The sequence below is a fragment of the Cydia pomonella genome, chromosome 8 (assembly GCF_033807575.1).
Source record: "Cydia pomonella isolate Wapato2018A chromosome 8, ilCydPomo1, whole genome shotgun sequence".
In the NCBI taxonomy this organism is placed as follows: domain Eukaryota; kingdom Metazoa; phylum Arthropoda; class Insecta; order Lepidoptera; family Tortricidae; genus Cydia; species Cydia pomonella.
Window position 1 is genome coordinate 20,550,395 of NC_084710.1, and position 25,833 is coordinate 20,576,227.

A 25,833-nucleotide genomic window follows, 5' to 3' on the forward strand; every position below is an offset into this window, starting at 1 on the left:
TAATCTTATACTTTGGCGTTTTAATCTTCCGTATATCTTTAATGATATCTTTCCTTTATTTAAATTAATGTATTATTTTTACGGACCCGTTTTTCACATTTGCCTGCATCAGCCTGCAGGAATTGTTAATATTTTTTGGCTTTTTCATTCTTCTCCTTTCATACACTTTTTATTTGAGCTTAATAATAGTTGAGAGAACGGTACCGCAGAACGTTTGGAGCTCTTACTCTATTCTGTGTCAACTAACAAATGCGATTTTTGTAAGAAGGAAATTATATGATTTGTTTGACACACATTTTCTGTAACTTTAGCTATCCTAACCTTAGTACTGACTTTCATCGTTAGAACTTTACTAACTTTCATCGTTGTTCGTTGCACTTTAGCCGCATATCTACCCTAGTTTTTACGATAATTATGACAGTATGCTTCGTTTTCGCAAATTCTATTAACAATATTTGTGATGGGCTCTAGGCACTTGTTCCTAGAGGCCGCTCCGAGGCCTGTGTTTAAGAGACAACATACTAAATTAGTTATTTATTATGAAATTCACGAAACTTCGAGGTATTTTTAAGTGTTTCGAAATCAGGCATGTTGGATGTTGCAAATTTTGTTACTATTGCAAGGAAAGTGCTCGGGACAAATCGCTATTTTATTGTTATGCATGCATGCATTAACGAATCTGTTAACAACTCGACTTAATACAATACTTATTTTCGATACATAACTGTTTTTTTTTTGAGGTAGTAGTCGCCAGGGTACTGAGGTATCGAACCCGTGTATTTTTTCAACTTCATGTTTATAACATTGCCATTGCCACTATTTGGTAAAGACCAATTTTCAGTGATATCTTTTATTTACCGGTGTAACGTCACACAGCGTAGAACCAGAATTATTTATATTGGAATTTATAATGGAATACCAAGTTTTTTTTTCGCGGTAAGAAGGTCTTGCTTACAAACAAAATTACAGCGGCTTGAAATTTACAGCTTGTTTTCGGTACAGGCGTTACGTCAGAACGTGATCAATGTTTTCCAGTTTTAATTGAATCATTATTTTAAACATTATGCAATTTTTCAAAACGTAGTGGCACCAGCGACCGACAGGTAAGCAATTACCCGACACTTCAATTTTACTTCCACTACATTATGCTGACCAAATATTTAGAAAGTAAATTATACTCCTTATCTTTTTTAGCTATAAACGATTAAGTCCCGTTTTGTTATAATAATGACTCAATTACCTATAATTTTTCAACTTAAAAGCCCGTCTTAAATTGTCACAATGTTGTTACGACAATGAAAATTGGGCTTCAAAGCCTTATAGTTAAGAAGCACCTAAAATATAAAGCCATAACGAGCAGCGATCGATACAAAAGTAATCAACATAATGTTTTACGAAGGTCGAAATCGAAAGCTGACAGCTAAAGTACATTAGTATAACTGTCATTACTCTTTTAAACCTGTATTTTAATGTTGCATCGATATTGATCGAACTTTTTAAGTAGAAAATACTTCATTACACTGAAAATGAAATTTATTATAAACTGATCGGCGACTGGCCCTAGTCACACTTGATGGAAAGTGAAGACAGGGCCTAAGATGGAGCTCACCGGTTCAGTAGTAGCCTATTCACTCTTGCTTTGAAGAAACCAAGGTCATATTTATCAGGGAGTACGGATGACAGGAGCGCATTCCATTATTTAGCCGTCCGTACCAGAAAAGAGGAGGCACACCGTTTCCTGCGAAAAAATGGAACGTTTACCAGGAACGGGTGCATTAGTTCCCCACGCTTGGATGTCCCATGATGGAAAGGGGAAGGTGGGATCAGGTCGTGCAGTTCCTGTGTGCACTCCCCGAAATGTATCCGATAGAACACTGATAGGCTAACAATTCAACGGAAATGCTCAAGGCTCTGTAACTTTGACTTTTTAGATGGGTCATCGCCAAAGAGTCTATGAGCCCGGCGCTCTATCGAGTTCAGATTGTAATGAATACACATAACCTTGTGAATACCACAGCATCACTGAGCGACAGTAATGGTCATCCTTATATCTTCCGGCAAGTCGGACAATTCATTTAAATATACTTAGTAGTAATTCACCCCGAACTGAGAACTAGCGGTTCGCTAAAAAGATAGATCGATTCAATGCACCTACTTAGCCGGCAAGGGATCGAAAACTGCTTGCGATTAATTTGCAGGGTCTGTGGAGGCCTTAAAGTCACCATAGAGATAAAATAAACTGTACGAGTATCTGTGGTAAGCCGTAATCTTTCTTGTCAAATATCAAACACCTATATTATTCGTTTTTATCTTTCTAATAAGATGACCCCAATAACAAGACACAAATAGCTTTTTGGCCTTCTAGGCTTTTCTAGCTCCATAATCCCTTGATCGAGCCTGCTCATAATAAACGGACTGAAATAGAATGCCCTCAACTACACGTTTACCCAATTTAATTCAAATAAGAACCAATTTACTTAAGCTATTGTCTATCAAAATATCCTCTGATAGTTCAGCTTAAAAACATCGATATATCAGAACGTGCCCCTAGCCAGTCGTGTGTTCCAAGTTGAACTTTGCTCGCTCGTTCGATAATTATAAAGAAAAAAATAAAGAAATATTGATACTGACCTGTTAAAAATAGTTACAAGAAGGACCTTCTTTATCTAAAGCAACGAAGTACTAATATATTTTATGAAGTGAGCTATATCGTGTGTAGGCAACTCCTATTTTTTTCTTAAGGAAAATGGCAGATAATTCTCGTACGAAATGTTGTAATGAAAGGTCAATGACTTCCACCTTAACAGCTCAAATACACCCTCGTTATGAGTTAACTCAAAACTAATATACAGTAATTCCAGCCGATATAATCTTTTTTCTGTTCATTAATTTTAAAATAGTTCTGAGCCAATTCAAAATTAATTTACGTAATTTTGACATCACATGCCCATACATCCTGCTCGTACATAGGTATAATGATATGAACGAAACGCTCTGAGAGCAATAATGTATCAGTATTTAATAATTAATTAATTTTCGCGGAATGTAACCACCCTCCTTTCTATTTTGGCAGGTTTCGGCATACAACCGGCGGTAGCTCGACTGGTGATCTTCTAGTGTATTTCACACACCGCTGGGCTTTGGCCATTGAGAGTCAAGGTCAGGCATTGGCAGTTAGCCTAGATATAGCGAAGGCGTTCAATCCGGTCTGGCATAGGGGTCTCCTATCGAAGTCACCATCTTATGAATTGCCGGAGGGACTATGCAAATGGAACGCTAGCTTTTTGTCCGGCAGATGCATACGAGCTGTAATAGACGGAAGCTGCTCCGATAGCATGGACATTAACGCTGGCGTTCTGCAAGGTTCTGTGCTATCTCCAACGCTTTTTTTGCTGCAAATCAATGACATGTTGTCTATGAACGACATTCATTGCTATGCAGACGACAGTACTGGGGATGCCTATTACACACTACAGGCCGTGCCAACATCCCTCGTTCTGTGATGCTGGAGAGTGGTGAAAAGCTTGTGTCGGACATTTACTGTGGTCCCACAGATCCAAGGCTCAGTCCTTACCATGTAAGGGAGTATTGGGATCCTCACTGTGGACATTTCCAGTGACGTCCAATTCCGTAGCCATCTGGAAGGAAAGGCTGCGCTATCCAAAAACTCGGTGTGCTCAATAAAGCGAGGCGATATTTTACTCCGGGGTAAAGACTGCTGCTGCTATATAAATCGCAATTCAGACCCCATATGGAGCATTGCTGTGCCTTTGCGCAGGAGCACCTGCGTGCCAGCTTGGATCATTCGACGCAGTTCAAAGGCGCGCCGTACAAATCGTCGAAGATCCCAAACTCATAAGCGGTATTGAACCTTTAAGTCTAAGGAGAGATTTTGTCCCCTTGCGTGTGTTCTACCGCTTGTACAATGGGCTGTGCTGTGAAGAATTGTTTGACATGATGCCAAAGGCCGCTTTCTATCATTCACCGCACCGCTCGCTGTCGGCAGGGTGTTCATCCTCACACCCTAGAACCTAAATGGTCGCGTACTGTGCGGTTTAAGAGGAATTTCCTCCCGCGGACGCTTCGACTGTGGAATGAGCTTCCTGCCGAGGTTTTCCCGAGGGGGCACAGTATAAGGTTCTTCAAAAAAGGAGTGTACAAGTTTTTAAAGGGTCGGCAACGCGCATGTAATATCTCTGGTATTGCAGGCGTCCATAGGCTACGCTGACTGTTTACCATCAGGCGGGCCGTATGCTTGTTTGCCACCGACATGGTATTAAAAAAATACAAATCATGTTTCGGCCGAAGGTTCGGTGTCGGGCAAAAACTGCCGCATTGAAACTATTTTCAGTAGGTAGTATCTGACCGTTGGTTTCGGCATAAAAATCATATTTCGTTCAAAGGTTTTATCATACTAGAACCATCACAAATGTATTATACGTAGTCACAAATATCCATAATCAGATTTAAAGTACTCTATAGGTGAATTAAGATGTTCTAGGTTCGTGGCTCTACTACTTATAAGCAATCAAAATACTAATAATAAAGTATCTAATCATAAGTATCAGGGTATTACGATTTTTACAAATTTCTTTAGTCTAATCAAATTTCCCAATTTGTGCAAAGTGATTTCGCTCTTTATTTTTTATTTTCTTTATTGGGGAAAAAAACAGATACAGGCCAGTAATATATACGGATAAGATTCTAAAATAATAAATTTAGCCTACATCCTAACACAATTCCCACTAGGAGTTCCGACAATAATTTTACGACAGCGTTGTAATCGGAACTTAAAACAGACATCCTTACTTATATTAATACTAAACTATTACAATATTTATCATATCCTACTAGTATGTACATAAACACAAAAATAGGATTATCGAGTTCGGCCTAAATCACAGCAATAAACAATACAAAAGAAATTAAGCTACAATACAGGTAATTAAAATTAAATTAACATTATAGGAGCAAGCTCACTTTGCGCTTAAAGTTGGATCGAGTATAATTATTAAATATGTCAACCGAGATTAGGTTTTTATTGTAATTATGACAAATTCTACGCAGCGGAGCTCGTACCCCAGCGTTAGTGGCAGCCGTCGAGACCGCGAATAGGCAAAGTGTCCGTGTCCTGTAGGTGGGAGCTCGGAAACTGATAGCCTCCAGGAGCTCCGGGCAGTTATACTGACCGGTACATATATTATATAAGACGGTAGCATCTTGGGCGTGGCGTCTGCTCGCCAACGTCTTTAGCTTATACCTTTCTAGCAGCTTGATATATGACAGATTTGCATGTTCAAGTCTGAAGTGGAGGGCTCTAAGGAAGCGTTTCTGAACTGCTTCTACAGCATCTATGTACACAGCGTAATGCGGGTTCCATATCTCTGATGCATACTCGAGATAAGGTCGCACAAGAGCGTTATAAAGTAATATATATGACGAACTTTTCTTTAGAGGCTTGGCTGATCTAAGAACGAATCCTAACATTTGAAAAGCCTTAGATGTTATTTTGTGTATATGTTGGTCAAATGTTAACTTCTCATCGAATGTCACCCCAAGATCCTTTATTTGTGAAACTCTTTGGACCATTTCCCCTCCTATATTGTACCTCGAGAGTATTATATTTTTATTTTTGGTGAATGTGATATGAACGCATTTATCATACGCCAAGTATAGTTTATTTTCTAAGCAATAATGATGGAACCGATCTAAGTCCTCCTGAATGAGAGTGCAGTCATACTGGTTCTTTACTGTTTTAAATATTTTCAGGTCGTCAGCAAACATAGCAAACTTACAGTTCCTAAAACAATTACCAATGTCATTAACGAATAAGGTGTACAGAAGTGGTCCCAAGATTGATCCTTGAATTACCCCAGATGGTACGTGGGATGCTTGCGATTCATAACCATTGATAACAATTTTTTGGGTGCGGTTCTCTAGGTAGGAAGCAAACCATCGAAGTAGATTGCCTTTGATTCCATTAAAAGCTAGTTTACGCAAAAGTAGTAGGTGATCCACTTTGTCGAAGGCTTTTCGAAAATCCGTATATACCGCATCTACCTGGGTACGTCGATCCATGGAGGAAAATAGATAGTTTGAGTATAATAACAAATTAGTAGATGTGGACTTATTCTTCATAAAGCCGTGCTGTTGTGGTAAAATATTATTTTTGACAAGCGGGTAGATTACATCGTGGATCAGTGACTCAAGTAGTTTCGATATACAGTCGGTCGGTCGGTAATTGTTGACCTGGGCTTTGGACCCAGATTTATGGATGGGAGTGACGAGCGACTGCTTTCAATATTCGGGGTAAGTTCCCTCTCGAAGGCACTTATTAAATAATATTTTAAGTGGCGTTATAATTGCTGGTAATGTATATTTATAAAATTGTGGGCTAATTTTATCCGGACCAGGTCCTTTATTAGTGTCCAGATGGCGGAGCTTACGTTTGATATCGACGTCACTTATCAATATATCGGATATAATAGTAGCCGACTGTGAGCATGGTAAATCGTCTAAATCGCGTCTACTGCAGCTGATTTTGGGCTCGAATACGGAGTTGAAGAATTTTGAGAATAGTTCACTTGCGTCTTTGGGGGTTTTCGCAGAAACATTGTCAAGGAACATAGTCTGGGGGTAGTCCGACTTTGTTTTTTTCAGCGAGGATATATACGCCCAAAATGATTTTATGTTTGATCTCATTGCGCTCTCGGTATTATCCGTGTACTTGCGAAAGCAGTTTGATATTAGTGACTTGCATCGTGAGCGTAGCAGTGAGTATTCGCTATAATCCCTAAGTGACTTATATGTTTTCCATTTTAGCCATACCTTTTCTTTCTTTTTTAACGTTTTTATAAGAGCATGCGAAAACCATTTAGGGTAGGTTGTTTTTTTTTTGCATAAGGGAACATTGTCATCAATTATTTTATAGATAATATTATAAAATTTTAAAACAGCCTCATTTGTATGCAATGGATTTAGTTCATGTGACCAGTCGATCTTATTTATTTCATTTATAATGTCAGAGTAGTTTGCTTTGTAAAAATTATATTTTGGGGTGTCAATTGATGGCAATGGAGTAAAATTGTCTATATTAATGCTGAATTGGAATGGAGGGTGGTGTCTGTCAATATTACTTAGAATTATATCGGGAGGGGAGAGTTTACAATCTGTATTTGAGAGTAGTAAGTCTAATGTCCTCATGTTTTGATTGGTCAGTAGGTTATATTGGTGCAAATCTAGTAGGTTGATTGTATCAAGCAAGTGTTGGCAGGCCTCACTAGGAATAGAGGTGGTTTGAGCGATCAGTTGACCTTGATTCACAGCCCATGTGAGTTCAGGTAAGTTGTAGTCTCCCGCAATACACATTTGGCAGTTGGGGGTTAAGTCCTGTATTTTTTCGATAGATTTATGGTGGTTAATGTAGGTATCTTTGCTTGACGCCGGCGGGATGTAAACGACGGAGATAACAAGGTTACAGTTAGGAGTATGTAGTACTAGAAACAGGTCCTCAACACCTGTAGATTCCCATTCCGTATAGCGGGTAGCCTGTATTGGTTTTCTGACTCCAATGAGTACCCCGCTCTTGTATTGTTTAAAGCTTGTTATCGTGGTATCATTGATTCCTCGTATTATTGATATTAAAATTTAAGTAAGTATACACAAGAAACACAAACCATCCTTGACAAAGATGAAAAGCAAAAATTTGTACGCAAATTTTGATGTATTCAACATTTATAGCATTGCCCAGATTACAACTGAATATACTAAGTAAGCCAAATTTTTTTGCCCTGTAAGTAAAATATAATATTTGATAGCTCTTTTCGACAAGCGTCAAAATCACTACACCTTATAAAACAAAGTCACCCGCCGCACCTGTAGGGCTAAGATGGTCGGCTTTTTATCATTTGTCACCATGGCTGTCACGTTCTAACAAGTGTGTAAGCGCGAAAGTGACGGGTATAGTGACAAGTGATGAAAATGGAACCATGCTGCCACCGCTGTTTGTATGTTTGCGATAAACTCAAAAAGTACTGAACGGATTTTCATGCGGTTTTCACCTATCAATATAGTATTCGTGAGGAAGGTTTGTGTATAACTCGCGCAAAGCCGGGGCGGGTCGCTAGTCTTATATAGATAAAACTTACAATCACCTTCATAAGAAATTCAACGGAAATATACGAAGTAACACTCCTCTAAATACACTTACGTGCAAATAAAACGGGCATCGTAAAAATACTTATTCGTGCCGTTTAACGTGATAATATACTGTGTGACATTTCTTAGGTGATTCAAGATATACGCGATTTTACTAATCTGCAATCAACTTTTACTAACGTAGGAGTTGCATATAAGGCCCGGAGGGTAACAAAGCCTAGCATTCAAAAATAGTAGTTGCACTATGTTTAGTTTGTTGTCCCGATTTTCTGAAAGATGGCGCTGTTCCAGACGCAAACTAGGTAACACTAGTTTATTATATAATCAACATTAGAAACTGTCACATTTCAAAATAAATGATTGATAACGTAGCTACTTCTTTAAACAGATAGTATAATTTGTTCAACACATCAAGCACACATAGAAGTAGCAGATATAACGAGCTGGAACAATAATAGAAATTGAAGTTTAATTAGTGTGGAACATCTGATCTTTTTGCGATTCATTTGAGGGTTGCTCTTATAACAAAAGTTGCGCACGGTAACAAGTACAGTCGCGTACCGTACCTATCTCTTTCGGGTGACATTCAATGTCACCCGAAAGAGATACACCGAAAAGATAACAAATGACATGGTACATTATTTACTGTAGTTTGTGTGTGAACTTTTATTTACTTTCTCATTTACCATCCAAAAGTGGCCCCTTTTGTTGTAAATTCATTTATTTACGTTACATGTCCGTCTTTGGGTCACAGACGCACGAGTAATCCTATTCGTTTCTATAAGCAGAGGGAATTTGACATAGAGGTGGATAGTCAAAGTAAATTTTGTAGCGACATACAATAATCTTTCGACACATGATTAAAACTTTTACAACGCCACTTTGCTCCTAATTCTTTCACTGATATGTGTTAAATTTGTTAAATATCAAAAAGTGGCGCCATTTTATCGAGCATAGGCCAAAGATATGGCGCCATCATTTGAAAAAATGCCACCATACGTTTGGCCTATGCTCGGTTAATTTAACACATATTAGTGTAATAACAAGGATCAAAGTCAAATTTCGTTCTGAAAGTTTGTGTCGAATGATGGCAGTAAACTTACGGTGGCTTCAAAGTTTACTTTGACAATACACCTCCATTTCAAATTCTCTTTGGTTTAAGTTTTACTTTTTGACATACGAAACAATATTTATTTTCTACTAGTTTAAAAATATTCAAGAAATCGAACCATGAATATACTATACACACAAAACTGTCAGGCCATTTGGAGTTCCATTTCTTATCCAATATTCATAATATTCGTTCTATTCGCCTCTCCATTTAAGTATTTCATTTTAATTGAACAAGCTCGCTTCCATTATTTATTTTGAAACCATCTAAACGAACCTAGAAATCAAATAAACGGATTCCATCATAAAAAAAAAATCTAGTAATAACGTCTATTTGTCCTCTATATTTGCCAGCGACTGTACAACTCGCGTAAATAATATTTCCCGCGTTTCTGTTTTATTTCGTACATTTCTCGTGTTCCCGTGATTTAATTTGTCCAATGCCCGGGGCAGTATTAGATTTCCTGGTCTGGTATGTACTTCATTGGACGCTAACTACGTTTGGTCACCACTATTTGTAATTGTCCACTGTGATAGGATTTTTATTAGAGCTCAAACATAAATAGAACGCGAAGTGGTATTTGTTTTACGAGATTGTGGATTGTTGATATAAAATTGATGAAGTGCAGTTAGTTGAAAATTCCGCTTTTAAATCTTCTATAATTTAACGGCTTAAAATCTTTATATTTAGTATATTTTTACGTCAAAGCAAAAGAAGGGTTATGATTTTGACCGGTATGTATATTTTTGTTCATCTGTTTCATCTTAGCTTCTAAAGCGCTAATTCTTATTTCAAACTGGTGGTGTCATTCGAATATTCTTAGTTCTCCGCTGATTATAGACTATTAATATAATTAATTACTAATTATTTTCCACTTTTTTATTATTATTTTTTAGCTTAATTTCCCTTAATTTTTTTGTGTAATATATGTATGTTTATCCTATAAATTTTGTATGTATTTATATCCTCTACTTTCTGATACCTCGTTGTACAGTCACGTCTGAAAATATCGGTACGAAAAATGTGCCAAAAATATGTATACACTGCGTTAATATATGGGCAATAAAGTCGTGTATATATATTTTTGGCACTTCTTTCGTATCGATATTTTCAGACGTGACCGTACTCCTCGATAGAAAAAAAAAAGTATCAAATTTTGACCATTAGAAATAGAAAGCTCTCGAGGCGTACTTGATAAATTTTTCTTGCAAAGGACGTACTGGAGCCACGCCAAGTTAACATTTGTACGGTCACAGGTTTTAGTTGATAATCCATTTAGGGTTCAAGCTAATTTGGTTATCAATACTAACGAAATAAAATGTCCAATGTAAAGTAAACCCTAAATGGCTCAACCATTAAAGTCCGTGACTGTACATTGACAAATGTCAAACCAAAAATAGCTTATCGGGATAACATATGTTCCAAAATTTGCGTGACTATTTCCATACATTCTTTATGTTTCCATTTGTGTTGTCATTGGCTACTACCCCATTACAGAAAGGTGGATATCATAGGTATAGTCGTTCGATTTGAAGCTGGTCCCGAGCGGCTAATCCTTTGTCTATTGTTAACTAAAACCGCACGTGCCACTACCTGCAAAAAAAGGGTCGTATAATTGTAATTGGCACTTGAGCGCGAGCTAGCCAACGCTCAAAAAACCAGTGTAAGTGCGCTCTCCGATAACACGCCTTTGTTACGCATGTCGAGGACACATTTTAGACTGATTCTGTAGCGTTTGCGCTAGCGTTATACAAATAATTTTTGACAGTAACTATTTAGGTTAGGATGACGGCGTCAATAGTGTAGTTTTTATAAGTAAATCTTGCGTTGCGGATATGAATTTGTCATTATTTTATGAATGCTTGATTTTGATTAAATAAATAAGCAAATTAAAATGTTACTTGCGGCCCGATTCTAACATTAAGATACGTCAAATATTAGGTCTAGATACGATTCTTAAAAGTGACGATTTTTAAAAAAAACGTCACTTTTGACACTGACATCCGATCCATATCTATAACTAATATTTGTGCTAATATTTAACGAATCGGGCCGTTATTATCACCTCACCTTAGGCTATATATATATTTCTAAACTATGTACAAAGTTACATTTTCGTTCACACAAATACTTTACACCAATAAAGATCAAAATTAAATTCATAAACTTCATACTTAACGCACCTGGCTATATTTACCCTCTAGAAGCTTAAATACGCGTAAACAGAACCCCTTCTGCATTATAAACAGTGTTTATGAATGTTAATAAGCGTAAACATTATCGTAAATATTCTTGTTTCGTCTTCGTAAAGTCTCATGAAGATGTTTAAGCAAGATACTCGTGAACTGTGCATTGTTATTGACCCCTTTTTTTCTGTAAAGTGAAATACTGCACAACAATATGGCCCGATTCGAATTTTAAGACTCGCCAAAAATTTCCTAAAGATACGATATAAAATGTGTCAGTGTCAAAACTGACGATTTTGTTTGAAGAAACTTTTGACATTGATATATCTAATCCATATCCTATCTTTAGCAAATCGGACCGTTAGAAACATTATAAAAGTTATTAACAGTAGTAATTTGTTTAACAAGAGGGCAAAATTGTTGTTAAACACTAAGTGCTAATATTGGTAATGGAATTTGTCAGTGTCAAAACTGACGAGTCTGTTTGAAGCAATGTTACTTTTGACACTCATATGTCTAATCCATATCCTATCTTTAGCAAATCGGACCGTTAGAAACATTATAAAAGTTATTAACAGTTGTAATTTGTTTAACAAGAGGGCAAAATTGTTGTTAAACACTAAGTGCTAATATTGGTAATGGAATGTGTCAGTGTCAAACTGACAATTTTGTTTGAAGAAATGTTACTTTTGACACTGATATATCTAATCCATATCGTATCTTTAGAAAATCGGACCGTTAGAAGCATTATAAAAGTTATTAACAGTAGTAATTTGTTTAACAAGAGGGCAAAACTGTTGTTTTACACTAAGCGCTAATATTGGTACCCCAGTAAGCAAAGGATTGCATAATTGAACGAGCATAGCGAATGGCTCGAGAAGTGGAATCTTGAACCTTTTAGAGGGTTTCAAGGCGCGAGGGTTAAACAAATTTTTCTACCGAGTGAAACACATTTTTTACCACAGATAAATTCTGTTTTTTTTTTCATTAAAAATTATCCCTCTAGATTCTACTAGCCGATATGAGGAAACTACTCAAAATTTCAATAAAATTATTTTGCCACTCCTGTGGAAAAAATGAAACTTTCTCGTTAGTTTTTGAAGAATAAAGGCCTTTACGAGATGGTATGGTAAAAAAAAGCTAGTTTATTAGTACTGATGTTATTTTCTTCGTGACAGTCAAAACAGTATCATCTTTAAAATTTGTCGTTAACTTTTTTTTTTGCCTGTAAGAGTGAGTGCACTGCTGGGCAAGGGCCTCCTCTCTTTCGCACCATTTGGTCCTGTCCAATGCTCACTCCTGCCACTCTTTACAGAATATATCAAGGTAATTATTTTTGTAAGTGTGATTACTTATTTATGTGTGTTTCTTGCACACTTTTTTAAAAACGTTTAAGAGAAATTTGCTCCCAACTATAACAATTTATCAGAGCTAATTTTAACTGACAAATGACTACTCGGGACAAGCAATTTCGTCAAAAACTGTATTTATAATACAGTAATAATTTTGTAGGTATTACACTGAGTAACCCTTTCCAGAATTATTAACACTAAAGAGATTATTGTGAAGTTTAAGGTGCTGTTAGATAATTATAAGTTTGTAACTAAGTGAAGTTTTAGTTAAGACGATGTAACTATTAAGTTGAAAACTAAGTTTGTACTCAAAAGTACATACTTCGTTTCAGAGTATTGTCTAGTTTAAAATAATATAAGACCTCAGAAATAAATGGCGTTGAAACTCGAGATCCATGAGGTCCCAGCGCGCACAAGTTTTCTTTTTTGCAGAAAACGCGAGGCGTCTGGTTGACGTAACTCGACCGAAGAGCTAGCGGCTTCCTCGCACAATGTATCAGCTTTGCGATACAACGAGGAAATGCTGCCAGCATCCTTGCTACAATGCCTCAAGGGCTAATTTTAGATATAAGCTAGTTATAGAAATACCTCTGTATATCTATTATAAAGATTTTGTTAAGAAAATAAATAAAGCTTACGCCCAGTAGTGGGACGTATGCTGGTAAAGTTAAATTGATGAGATACAGGTTCTCCTATATTTTAAGACGCTCAACAAAAGTTATTATTTACTCTGCTGCCTTATTTACAAAATATCACCCAGGTTGACACTCGACGCTCCTAAAGGTATAAAATCCCGGGTGCGTGTGACAGATTCTACGCTGCGCACCTATTCCCATATTTTACGTAGCTTAGGTATATCAGACACTTATAAACCAAACCAGTGTAATCTAAAGGATGACTAACGCTAGAACAGTCCGGGTCCGGGTACAGGCGTCCAATACTACATTTTCTATAGAAAGCATTGCGTGATCACCAGTGATTGGCATGGATGGTGCCACACCGCGGGTTTCCGGGTAAAATCTTATTCGAAAATCCTTAAAAAATATTTTTTTAAATACCACTTAGTAGTAATAATAGAATTATTTTTCGAACATTTTGAGTCATGTACATTCATGTTAATATTAAGTTTGCGTTGGGAATCCCGTTCACCCATCATAGAAAACAAAGTGTCAGACACTTCGGCCCGGACACGAAACATTCTAGTTAGCGTGAGTCTTCCTTGAGATATATTCCGTAATTTTCTACCTTCATGTGTAAAAAAAGCATAAAATTTTGTATGTCAGTCAAGATGGATGATAAACATGTATCCAAGTTGTAACAATTTTACGAAATCGAATGACGATAACAACTTCAAGAATATCATGGCAAAACGATGTTTAAATAGTACATTACGATACAAGTGCGAAAAATAGGAAATTCGAAACGAGTGGCGATAAATTAAAACACGACCGAAGGGAGTGTTTTAAATCGACACGAGTTGCGAATTACCTATTCGCACATGTATCGTACAACGTTTTACAGTACATATGGCCCTTTAAATGTTCGACACAGTAACGTAATATGCTACTTCTCGCACTAGTGCTATAAAGTAGCCCCATATGTACTGTAAAGTTTGGTTATGTTTCTACAGCAGATAAAAAGATATTTACTATATTGGATCGATATCGGAATAACTGTTATTCCGGACAGTTCCTTTACAGGGCATTCATGGTACGGCTACTGTTTTATATAAAGTACCTACTTGTCGCGTAAAATCTTAGTTGATATTTTTTGGGAGATGAGCACATTCATTTATTAAAAAATGTAACATTTAAGTAGTTAAACTACGGTAGAACTATACGTCTCAATTTTTTATATTAAGCCAAATATACTTGAAGGAACTGTTATAGTCTAACGGCTAAAGATAACCCGGAGACCAATAAAAAGGCCTACCATTCCAAGGTATTTTGAATCTTTATTTTGATAAATCAGAATTACATTCGTCTTGGCAAGTTTCGGTTTGTGAGCAGCCAGAGGAGGGATCTTTCTCCCATCATTCGAATGCGAGAAGTAAGCCTTTGGAATAGCATCCCTCGCCTTTCCAGAGGTGCCGCCTTATAAGCCTCGTGACATATTTTACACACACTTATTTACTCTCCGTCTAGCGAAAAATCACTCCTAACGAAGAATCTGAGGAAAAAGTGAAAATAAACATATATTGTGTACTAAGTGCCTTGGAAATTGCCTTTACAAAGGGCGCGAAGCCTTTGAAGTATATTTCAAGATAAAATGGTCGTTTACGTTATAAATACTATTGAAAACGGAGTATTTATCACGTACCTATATTTGTTTTAGCGAGTTCCCGATATTTTGGGATAGATAGGGAGATAGTTGTTCGGGAAAAATAATATTCAGAAGTGTTTAGAGGTGGAAGTATTTTTTTAACGAAGAGCTAACTAAAATAACGGATCCGACTACGCGTCAAAAGTGCCAACAGTTATCTAATAACTTAAAAAAAAACCAGATAAATGCGATTCGGACTCACCCACCGAGGGTTCCGTACTTTTTAGTATTTGTTATTAGCGGCAACTGAAATTCATCGTCTGTAAAAATTTCAACTGTCTAGCTATCATAGTTCATGAGATACAGCCTGGTAACAGTACATAAATCTCGGTACTCGTGAAATAATGACATATTTTCCGCACTAGCATCGAAATGTACCATTACAGTACATATGGTGCTAACCGCACTTATGCGATAATTAACACATTACGTAACTATTTTGAAAATTTAAAGGGCCCTATGCACTGTAAAACGTTGTACGATACATGTGCGAATTCCTATTTTTCGCACTTGTGCCATAATGTACTAGTACTTAACCAAATAATGGTAAGACATTTTTTCTTCCTAAGAAACGTATGTATTAATTTTTTTGTTAAGAGTGCTAATACTAATAGTAATTGGTAAATTATTTTTTATATAGTTTCAAAACGCAAAATACAGTGTCGATTTTCTTAATAATAGGAATTTTAGCGATCTTCATTGCTATTTTGGTTAAAATTCTTATCGATACCTTGTTATTTGTCCCCAAAAATGTGACGAAATGGAGCTTTTTGTTTTAGGTGACATTTTATTTTTTTATTTTTCTCGTGTAAAATATCATCTACAGCTAGAAATACATACGATAGAACTGGACTTTTTTATTTATTTCATAGAAGAAATATCTATCTTGTCTATCTATCTTGTGTTTATCGTGTCTACAAGCGTGACAGAGTGATCAGAAACAAGACAACAAAAATATTTTTGACCCATTTATATATTGCTATATAACTTGGTCATATAGTTGGCCTTAAAAATGATAATATTGTGTTACTTTAAACATATGAACCATAACTAACCCACAAAAAGAACTTTTTCACTTCAATTCGCCTGAAAAAACACGACGAAATCCCGTGAGAAAAGCGCAATAAAGAACGACGCGCACCATTAGTTCAGTGGGCAACCTTCGAACTGACAAAGTTGCGTCCACTTTACTTTTCACTTGGCAACAAAAAGAACTTTTCGCCCGCTTACGAGGTATAGTGGTTACCTCTTTGAAGTTCCAAACCTCAACAATGCTTGAGCGTTTTGAAGAATTTGAATTTAGGTTTAATATTAGGTGCATTTTGTTGTTGAAATTATTTTGCGGAAAATTGTGTCTGCATAAGTCTTTTTAGATAACAATCAGTTTGTAAAGAAAAGGGTGTGTGGTACAGGACTATGCAATTTGAACGTCGTAAAGAGGCGAAACACGTGTCGAGTTTTGTACTTATGGTGGTGGGTTGTTATATTTATTTGCGTATTTATTATTGCGGTGGGAGGATGGGAACTCATTGCATGTAAAATACGCAAGTAAGTATAACGAGCACTGATTGACTAGCACGTTATTTTTTCGCGGATTTGAAAAGTAATATTTATTGTTTTATTTAATGTGAACGTCCTCATATTATTTGGTTTATAAGTGCTAAGCAGGAAATTCATTAAATAAATAAATATTATAGGACATTATTACACAAATTGACTAAGTCCCACAGTAAGCTTAATAAGGCTTGTGTTGAGGGTACTTAGACAACGATATAATTATATAATATAAAAATGTTTTTAAATACTTAAATACATAGAAAAACCCATGACTCAAGAACAAATATCCATGCTCATCACACGAATAAATGCCCTTACCAGGATTTGAACCCGGGACCATCAGCTTCGTAGGCAGAGTCACTACCCACTAGGCCAAACCGGTCGTCAAAGATTAAGATAGGATTAAGACTCCGTTCTGGATACATTCCTCTAAAAAAGATCGCTTTTATGATGAAAACTGAGTCATCCTCGAACTGCAAAGCTTGCAATGTTGTAGAGGATGTTCAACATGTATTGGTGGAATGTGTGCGGAACGAAGGTAAAAGTCAAATGTTGAAGAAGTTGCTAAATCTTAATAGGTTCTATGTAGGCGCATTTCAAAGCATCTTGGCAACACCAAAGTCAAAAGAGGCAAATGAGGTATATTTAGGCCGCAAATTAATGTAATTTAGTTTAAGGTACGATAGTAGCGTAAGCTTAAGATTAAATTCCCTAAATTGGCTTTAAGTCCCTAAATAAAAAAATATATTAAGCTATGCAAACTACGAGTAGGTACATAAGTACACTTATAGAATTCATTCATGTGTCAATGAGCTTGAATATCTATCTGACATCGATAATGTCAACAAAATGACAAAGGACGGTATTGTAAACAATAATTATTCCATTATGGTAAGCTATACAGGCCTAATCATAGTTAAACTCAATTTTCACTAAAAGTAATGAATAAAATATACGTATTATGAGAATAATAAATATAAATCAACAATTGTCATAGTAAGTTGAATAAGGCTTTCGTTGTACTAAATTAGATAAATACCTAAATACATAGATTGCACATCACAAAAATAAATGGACAGTACTAATAATGTCTAATAATTACCTAAGTGATGGGAAAGACCTAAATAAAAACCTAATAAATACTCATTCAATCTTATGATAATCATATTTTGTTTGACTATGATATTTTATAATATGTAGATGTGATGAATCCTAATTTTTTTTTCTTTTTAACTGATGTCTAATTTTTACCAAAAAAATTTTATTAAGTGTATATTTTCTATATTAAACCAACGACCCGCCCCGGCTTCGCATGGATAGTAAAAACTTAAATAAATTCTACACCTAAACCTTCCTCAAGAATAATTCAATTGACAGGTGAGAACCGCATGAAAATTCGTTCAGTAGTTTTTGAGTTTATCGCAAACATACAGACAGATAAACGCGGCGGAGGACTTTGTTCTATAGAACCTTATAAGGTGTTCATATTTAAGTATACATCTATATTTCATCCTTACAAATTCTCATATAATAGCAACAGTAATTTAAAATTAAATAAAAATTCCGTCTCAATGAACAATAATCTGCAGCTGCTGTACACCGCTAAAAAGTTAACGTTTTATTTTCAAACAAGAAAACTACGGCTACGGAACAAATTTCCTCGTAAAATAAAATTGAATCAAATAATGCTAGAAATACTCAGGCTAAGTTCAAGAGAAATAGAAAATACACAATAAGCTAACTAGGTGTATTATGCTTAAAAATAATTATCTAACAATTTAATAAAAGACTTGAGGACTATAGCTGTCTGATCGTTAAGATGAATTCTATCATTCAACAGACTTCTCTTCTATTCATATTACTGTTCAATATAAAAGCTATTTCTGAGAAAATACTTCAATTTATGAAACCTTCTCAACAAAAGCTATAGAATTTATTATTTTGCTAATTAATTTAGTTTTCAAGACTACTGAAGACATTGGGTTGATATTTAAGATAATTTTGATAAAACCATTTTAATTAAGTTATCAAATCGTTATTGGTTAAGAGAATTTATATTACGGTTGCCTCATAAACATTTTAAAGCATTTAATAATTTACTACCTCACACTTTTTTATACGAATTTAATGGGTTTACATAAAACCCCATTAATATTTCAAAAACACAACCCCACACATAAAACAGAATCCACTTCGCGCAAACACATTTGTATTCCTTCCAATCATCACCTTAAAGCCTTAATCAAAAAACAACATTAAAGGCAAAAGGAACTCACGAATTACGTATTCCATCTGCGTAAAGTCAAATCTTTTACACCATAAAACAAACACCGCTCACGATCGGAACACTCGCGCGCGTTGCGACGCGTCCACACCGCAAGGCGGCCTGCGGGCGAATGCTGGCAGGTGTGAGCTGTAGGTTGTTTATAGGGACGATATTAATTAGATATTGTGATGTGTAAAATGCCTACTGTAAAATACCTCTTGATTAAGATTTATGGCTGGTAGATACCCTTAGATTGTTTTTTATTAACAGATAATCGTTGTTAGAAAGAGGCTTGTGGGTGTAAGCTTCGAGCGTAGGATGTTTATTGGGAGAGGACATTCATTAGGTATTTTGATGGAAGTGATGTGTAAAATGCTTGTTGTAAAATACCTTTTGATAATTGAATATTTTTTGATTAAGATGGTTTATAGCTTGTTCAGATATCCTATGATAATTCATTAGCGTTCTTCAAAAGAGGAACTGTTGGTGAATAAGATGCCACTCGATAGGTTTTTATATAAATAAATTAATATAGAAAGACGATATTAATTAGGTAGATATAAACGATTTCTTGGCTCGATAGGCGATGCTCTTTATATCTTTCTTTGATCTTTTGAAATTGATATTGATTTGATTTTTGTATACACATATATATTTTTCTAAAAAATAATTGGTGATGTAAAGCTTGTGAGCGATTGCTTGTAATAGAAGATAATACATATTAATCAAGAATTGTGACCGAAGTAATGTAAAAAATTGTGTACATATTGATTGCATTGATTATTTCTACGCCGATGCATGCCGGCAGAATATCTGACCTAATATCTTCTACTAACCAACAGTGTATGTACCATATTCTTGGAAATAAAGTATTGAAATTGAAATTGAAATATTTCTTGCTTGATTGTTTTATATATGGCTTAAACTGGTGGCTCTGTGAGACCTCTCAAGCATAACATAAACTGTATAAATTTAAGGTACCGTCATTTTGAAAAAAAAAAAACCAAAAACGTTTTCGTCAATCATCGACCATGCTCACCAAATTTCACGAGAATCGGTTAAGAAATGCGACAAGGAGAGGAAAATCCGGACATACAAAAGCATTTTTGCCCAAGCTGAAACGGAAGCCTTCGCTAACGCTCGGTCTATTAAATGCCTTTTGATAACATTTGATAATTGATAAGCTCTATTCAAAAGAAGACTGTGGATGAATGGAAATGGCAGATGAGGCTCGGTAGGAAGTTATATACTTACAAAATACCTTCCGGTGTCGACCTTATGTCTATTGATTAGAAGGGTTTATTTATGTCTTGTTATACTCATAATATCTACTAATCGGCCAATTACATCTGGGCCCCAAACTAGATGGACAGACGATCTGGTTAAAGTCGCGGGAAACCGTTGGTTGAGGGCAGCGAATGACCGTTCGTTGTGGAGATCCTTGGGCGAGACGTTTGTCTAGCAGTGGACGTCTTTCGGCTGAAATGTTAATGATGAATGTGATACTGATCTTACATGGATCGTCAGATGATGTCAATAATTTTAATGTGAGATGGTATCAATCTCCTTTAGACGACCTGCTGAATTGCGCATTATGTCAATCTTCAATCAAAAACGTTACTTTTGACTCTGACAGATGAGTATCATATTGGAATGAGATCTAAGAACTAAACTTGAATAAAACGTCACTTTTTACACTGACAGATGAGTATCAAATTAGTATCTTATGATACTGATCATATGATGAGATATAATAACTAAAGCTCGAATCGGCCTGTTAATGCTTATAATGTTTTGATAGGCACAGTCCATCTAAGCTGAATTTATTTTGTAATTTTACCTTATTTATTTTGTATATGTTTACCAAAGGTGAAATGTGAAAAGTCTACGAAATGTAACAGATGCCAAAAAATATTCTATTAAATGTGGAGGTCAAAGTGATTTCAAATTAAAAGCTGAATAAATTACAGTGAGATTAGCGAATAGGTCTATCTGTTATCAATATGGATAGCATTTGACCTAAATAATTATAACGTATGTCGTTTTTTAAGCTAGGTGATATTGAATTAAATATTTGCATATAAATTAATTGTTTACATAATGTTATGAACGGCCCGATTCGAACTTTAAGATACGTCAAATATTAGGTCTAGATACGATATGGATCAGATATGTCAGTGTCAAAAGTATTTTGTTTTAAGAAATGTATTTTAAGGTTGAAATCGCGCCGTATGTTATAAAATAATACGAGGTATATTATCTGATAATATACCTCGTATTATTTTATTCTTAAAATACATTTCTTTCTGTAACATACGAGAAAGATATGCTACGCTCACCGTAGCAAGGGTTACGGCGACAAATGGCGTAGCAACGTTCCGGCCCGATTCGAAGAATGAGATACGATAACAATAAGTTCTGGTTTTAGATAAGTTATCATTAAGATATCGTTTGTATATCGTATAATTGACAGAAGCAGTTCGATTCTGGCAACCAATGTCACTTTGACGTTAGAAATATCGTAAATAGATCTTATTGGGATCACAGCGGAATCGAAGTAAACGTCAATTTTGACATGTCGTTTAGTTATCGATCTTTTAAAGATCTTAAACGTGACTTAATCATTTTTCTAATCGGGCCGTGAGTCGTTTATTGAATTGTCCCAACGACTGGCTTTCCCTTTGAATTGATTACCCGTTCAATCGAGTTTAATAGAGCTAATAGATTCCTAGAGCAAAGGGTTTCCCTTTCAGATATACCGCTAAAATGAAAGGGTATCCCCTTCCTAATTCAAAAAATAGGCACCCAGTCCTTCAATTTAAATATAAATAAGCAATATGTATTTGCGGAAGCGCTGGTGGCCTAGCGGTAAGAGCGTGCGAGTTGCAATCCGGAGGTCGCGGGTTCAAACCCCGGCTCGTACCAATGAGTTTTTCGGAACTTATGAACGAAATATCATATGATATTTACCAGTCGCTTTTCGGTGAAGGAAAACAACATGAGGAAACCGGACTAATCCCTAGGCCTAGTTTACCCTCTGGGTTAGAAGGTCAGATGGCAGTCGCCTTAGTAAAAACTAGTTCCTTTGCCAAGTCTCGGGATTAGCTGCCAAGCGGACCCCAGGCTCCCACAAATGCCGGGACAACGCGAGGAATAGGAGGAAGAAAAAGATTTGATTCTATTTTTGCAAAAAAAAAGTTGAAAATATCTTAAACTTTATAATTTATAATTGATACCCGTACAAGAGGGTTGCGCTTAGAAACGGGTATCACCTTACCCGTATTAGGAAGTGCTTAATATCAAATATCAAACATTTATTTAGCAAGTAGGCCACAGGGACACATTTTTACATGTCAAATTTTTACAAACAAGAAAATACAATTACAAATATGTAATCAATGAAATATTAGATTAGTCTCTAAAGGTCCAATTACATAAAAAAAGAACTATTATGAAAAGAATACTAGCAACAAATACTAAAATTCTTTACAATAGTTGAATTCTTATATTAATAATTAAAAGACAAGAAATCAAATCAGACAAACAGACAAGAACCGAATGAAGTGTCTCAAAAAGCCAAATGAAAGGATTTAGTTAGCAACGGCTTTTTGTTAAACAAAGCCTTACGACCCCTTAATACCCCTTCCAAAAACCTCCAAGGGGATACCGGATCGGTCCCTGGTTCAATCTAAATCAGCCTCTATGTCTGTCACGTGGCCAATATTTGTAATGGTTACGAATCGCGTACAAATGTAAGGGTTTGATTGAAACCATTCAATTGGCATCGGCAACCGATTCGTGGCCATTAAATCTTATTTATCGACGATTGGAACGTTTTATGGTGTCCTCGTACCTGTTTACTTGGACTATTATGTGTTCACCTAACAGGAAAATGAGAAAAACACTTCCCAAATCATGCATACGTGAACTTATTTTTATACTGTTTTTCATTGCTAAGATTACTCCAAATATGTCGTTTGGTATAGAAATGTTTGTATAAAGTGACTCGACTTTTATACCAACGAAATTTTTGTATATAAAGATCTATACAGGGTGCGCCACGAGCCTGTAGAAATTGTCATATACCTATTTGAAAAATTCGATCTATGCCACCGAGCCCAGGTGGCCGAGTATCCAACCTCAACATTGGTAAAGCCTGACCAGAAACATATGATCATTGCCAAGAGGGCGCTGTTATTCTTATGTATTGGGTGACAGTTCAGTTTAGTATGAAAAATGTAGTTCAAATGAAATTCCGCAATATGGCGCGTGATCATTTATTACTGATCAGACTTTAGAATGATCAACACCTGGATGGAGCCCTAACACTAAAAAGGCCGAGTGGTTCAGTTCAGACATCTGTCGCGTAAACGGAGGACGCTGGTTCGATTCCAGCACTGGGCACCTGAGGCCTTGGTATTTTTTTTCCTTTGTATATGACATTATTATTCTTTATACAGGGTAATTTTGAAATTATAAACATGCATTGGGGTAAACCAAAAAAGCACACATTTTCGCCTCATTTACGCTACAGCGAGGGTATCTTGGTTACTATTGGTTACAGCACAAAACGCTTATGAAATATTTTTTATTTTTCAAATCACCCTATTTTCATAGTTACCCTAAAACACAATTACATTAAGATTAATGTTAACTTGAAATATAATACAATAACCTGTGTTCAGTAACAAGCCCCATTCGTGTGTAAGTTAAGGTTAACATAACATGACATATGTAGACAAAAAGAGAGATAAAAGTGTATTTTTTTGTAATTCCAATACGGTGGAGGGTAGACTCAGTTTTCTGCAAACAATCTGCTCTGCATTTTGGCAGATAAGTGCCTGTAACTGTTACTTTAATCTCGTTTTTAGGGTTCCGTAGCCAAATGGCAAAAAACGGAACCCTTATGGATTTGTCATGTCCGTTTATGTCACAGCCACTTTTTTTCCGAAACTATAAGAACTATACTGTTGAAACTTGTTAAGTAGATGTGTTCTGTGAACCACATTAAGATTTTCACAAAAAGAGAAAAAAAAATTTTTTTGGGTGTTCCCCATACTTATAGTACTTACTTCATCAAACCCATATGTGGGGTGTCTATGGATAGGTCTTCAAAAATGATATTGAGGTTTCTAATATCATTTTTTTCTAAACTGAATAGTTTGCGCGAGAGACACAAAGTGGCAAAAAAGTTTGTCCCCTCTCCCCTGTAACTTCTAAAATAACAGTGTGATAAAACTAAAAAAAATATATGATGTACATTAATTACCATGCAAACGGCCACTGAAAATTGATTTGAACGAGATCTAGTAAGTAGTTTTTTTTTAATTCGTCATAAATGGTACGGAACCCTTCATGGGCGAGTCCGACTCGCACTTGGCTGCTTTTTTGATTATATAAATAATAAAAAAAGAGTTAACTGTATAAACTTAATATAGAGAGAAGAGATATTAAGCTACCGATATTGAAATTGTAAAAAAATATATCATCTGCGTTTTACATTTTGCCCAATCAAATGCCGATAGTTTTTTATTGAAAAAGCGTTTTTATCGTGATTTTTAATTTGGCTACAAAGGAAACTTTTTAAATACAGCCTACATATACGCTGTAACAATCATCTGAAATAGATGACGTGGCCAATGATGATACCCCAAAGGTCTGGAAGTGATCGCTCTTTAGCGCCGCCAGTTGTTTGCCTCTATCTTTATTCAATGGTATTTCTTTAAGCTGTGCCTTTGCTGATGTGTCCCAATAATGATTATTCTATATATCTGAAGTATGTCTCCCACCTTTCAATACTCTAAATGCAATCGATTCTACTAGTTAAATCGAGCTACTTTTCTTTTCGGCCTAACTCGGAAACATTTGATCAGCCAAAACGTATCAAATATCAAATATCAAACATTTATTCAGCAAATAGGCCACAGGGGCACTTTTACATGTCCATTTTTACAAACAATAAAAATTAAAAAAAAAAAACAATTACAAATATGGAATTGATGAAATAATAAATAGGTACTTTATTAGAGATGTATACTGTCTCTAAATGTCAAATTACACAAAAAAAACTATGATAAAAAAATAAAACCATAAAATACTAAAATTCTTTAGAGATGTATAAGTCTCTAAGTGTCAGAGATAAATTATAAAAAATATATGAAAATGTATTTATAACGTATGAAAATGTATTTATTCGTGGTTTTGAGGTTGGTCCGATTATAAAAGTAGGACAGTGTAGCGAGTAGATTCGAGCCACGAGATTTAAAGCGAAGTCATGGGAGACACCCTGGTTACTTTCAGAATATACTTACGTCATTAAAAATTACTTGGAATTCAAGATCTTAACAACTACAAGAAAGTAAAGTAAAAAGTCAAATGAGACAATCCAGAATCTAACTTAAGGGCGCTGTTCAGAAAATAAGTGAAAAAATTATTACTTGAAGAGCAGAACAAATCCAAACAACTCCCAAATTATAACTTTTACGAAAATCCGAATATAAGTGCTCAATCAATTATCGCAGTCTTCAAAACAAAGTCCCTGAATTACTACAGTTCAAACTCATCCTTTGGCCCGAATTTGACAACTGGGTACTTTTCAAATTTCAAATTATTTATTTTATGTAACTATGACACATATGTTTACAAATAACTATTGTTATTAAGTACATAACAGTTTCAAAAGGATTAGTACTTAAGCCTAAAAACTGTTGAACTGGTTTTCATATGACCCTTACGACCAATTTTATTAAAGACATTCAATTGATAAACACAACGACATCAACCCCGCCATAGTGATGTCGTCACAGTAATAACACTATGACACTTGTTCGAATTTTTTTGATTTCATTTGATTTGAATGCAGCTGAATTTGACATCCAAATG

The 25,833-nt window shown here is 35.5% G+C and overlaps 1 protein-coding gene across 1 annotated transcript in view; it reads right to left on the reverse strand.

The window, feature by feature from the left end:
- Positions 1 to 19,486, reverse strand: part of LOC133520817 (acid sphingomyelinase-like phosphodiesterase 3a) — a 121,007-nt gene extending 101,521 nt beyond the window's left edge. The window contains exon 1 of the mRNA XM_061855490.1: positions 18,962 to 19,486. The gene's annotated coding sequence lies outside the window, so the exon portion shown is untranslated. The remainder of the gene's footprint in view (positions 1 to 18,961) is intronic.
- Positions 19,487 to 25,833: the final 6,347 nt, after the last annotated feature.